Below are 2565 nucleotides of genomic sequence, written 5' to 3'. Positions count from 1 at the left end.
CGGCTGCCGCCAGTCTTTGGGCCTCCCCCGTGCCGGGGCCGCGGGGATTCGAGCCGGTCCGGCCGCGGCCGGGATCCGGGGCCGGACGATGGCTTCCCGGGCCGGTCCCGGTCGCCTCCCGGGTGACGTTCACCGAAGCGGCTGACGGCTGTCTTCGAGCCCCCCCCCCCCCTCCGCCTCCGCGGCCGCTTCTCCCCGCACCCCCTCCACTGCCTCCCCCCGCCGCCGGCGAACGAGTCGGCGGATCCATACCGTCCCGAGAGCCTGAGGCGGCGGCACCCAGTGCGGGTCCGGCCGAGGCCGGGACCCCGTGCCTGTCGCAGGCTTCCCGGGACGGCCCCGGAACGGCCGCGGTCGCCGGCCGGGTGACGTTCTCCGAAGCGGCTGCCCGCTGTCTTCGAGCCCCCCCCCCCCCTCCGCCTCCGCTGCCGCTTCTGCCCGCACCTCCTTCACTGCCTCCCCCCGCCGCCGGCGAACGAGTCGCCGGATCCGTAGGGTGCCGGGAGCCCGAACGGCGAGCGGCTCCGGCTGCTGCCGGGACCGCGGGGATTCGAGCCGCTCCGGCCGCGGCCGGGACCCCGTGCCGGATGCCGGCATCCCGGGACGGCCCCGGGACGGCCCCGGTCGCCGGCCGGGTGACGTTCAGCGAAGCGGCTGCCGCCAGTCTTTGGGCCTCCCCCGTGCCGGGGCCGCGGGGCTTCGAGTCGGTCCGGCCGCGGCTGGGACCCCCGTGCCTGTCGCAGGCTTCCCGGGACGGCCCCGGAACGGCCGCGGTCGCCGGCCGGGTGACGTTCACCGAGGCGACTGCCGGCTGTCTTCGAGCCCCCCCCCCCCCTGCCGGAGCCGCGGGGATACGAGCCGGTCCGGCCGCGGCCGGGACCCCGTGCCGGAAGCCGGCATCCCGGGACGGCCCCGGGACGGCCCCGATCGCCTCCTGGGTGACGTTCACCGAAGCGGCTGCCGGCTGTCTTCGAGCCCCCCCCCCCTCCGCCTCCGCTGCCGCTTCTCCCCGCACCCCCTCCACTGCCTCCCCCCGCCGCCCGCGAACGAGTCGCCGGATCTGTAGGGGGCCGGGAGCCCGAGGCGGCGAGCGGCTCCGGCTGCTGCCGGGACCGCGAGGCTTCGAGCCGGTCCGGCCGCGGCCGGGATCTCGTGCCGAACGTCGTCTTCCCGGGACGGTCCCGGGAGGGCCCCAGTCTCCTCCCGGGTGACGTTCACCGAAGCGGCTGCCGGCTGTCTTCGAGCCCCCACCCCTGCCGTGGTCGCGGGGATTCGCCCCGGTCCGGCAGCTGACGGTTCCCTGTGTCGGACGCCGGCTTCCCGGGACTGCCCCGGGACAGCCCCGGTCGCCTCCCGGGTGACGTTCACCGAAGCTGCTGCCGCCTGTCTTTGTCCCCCCCCCCCGTGCTCTCCCTCAGGCGGGAGGTAGACGTGCTCTCCCTCGGCGAGTAGACGTGCTCTCCCTCGGCGAGTAGACGTGCTCTCCCTCGGCGAGTAGACGTGCTCTCCCTGGGCGAGTAGACGTGCTCTCCCTCGGCGAGTAGACGTGCTCTCCCTCGGCGAGTAGACGTGCTCTCCCTGGGCGAGTAGACGTGCTCTCCCTCGGCGAGTAGACGTGCTCTCCCTCGGCGAGTAGACGTGCTCTCCCTGGGCGAGTAGACGTGCTCTCCCTGGGCGAGTAGACGTGCTCTCCCTGGGCGAGTAGACGTGCTCTCCCTGGGCGAGTAGACGTGCTCTCCCTGGGCGAGTAGACGTGCTCTCCCTGGGCGAGTAGACGTGCTCTCCCTGGGCGAGTAGACGTGCTCTCCCTGGGCGAGTAGACGTGCTCTCCCTCGGCGAGTAGACGTGCTCTCCCTCGGCGAGTAGACGTGCTCTCCCTCGGCGAGTAGACGTGCTCTCCCTCGGCGAGTAGACGTGCTCTCCGCGGAGATCGCGCTTGTCGCCAAGGGGTCGCTGTTGCGCTCTGCCTCCGCCTACGTCATCGTACAAGCCGGCGTGATTTCTGCGACCTGCCGCTGGGCGGAGGTCGGCTGGTTGTGCGCTCGCGGAGCTGACGGCCCTCCAGTTCCGTATATGAGGGAACGAGTGACGCCGAGCACTCCCAGGGCAGCGCTGCCGAGCGGCTGCTCCAAGCCACCCGCCAGGCGGCTGGGCAGGGGTCCGTCTGGCTTCTCGGTGGCTTTCGCCCGGGTCAGAGAGGGGACCCGCGGGGCCGAACAAAGGCGCGGCGGTTTGGAGCGGCCGCTGGCGCACCCTCAGCGGTGTTGGATGGGTTTTGCTCGTCCGTGAGCCGGAGCCCAGCCCGGGCTCGGCAACGAAAGCGGGGAAAAGAAAAAAAGTTGACGAGTGGCTGGCGCCGGCCACTGCCGAAGTGTGGAACCCCCGAAGCGAAGTTTGCCCGGTGGGGCACGGGGGCAGAGAAAGCCGGGGAGACGTGGTGCCGGCGTCGGTCCCACCAAGAATGGAAAGCAAGCCCGTCCAGGCACGGCGAGAGAGAGCCCGGTAAGGGGCAGAGTTCGTTCCCAGCACTGGACCCTCTTCACGGGGGTTCCCCCCCATGGCCAA

Source organism: Melanerpes formicivorus, unplaced genomic scaffold (genome assembly GCF_026170545.1).
Source record: "Melanerpes formicivorus ecotype bairdi unplaced genomic scaffold, bMelFor1.0.p_v2 SCAF_2259, whole genome shotgun sequence".
Classification (NCBI taxonomy): Eukaryota; Metazoa; Chordata; class Aves; order Piciformes; family Picidae; genus Melanerpes; species Melanerpes formicivorus.
This window is presented reverse-complemented; position numbering follows the sequence as displayed.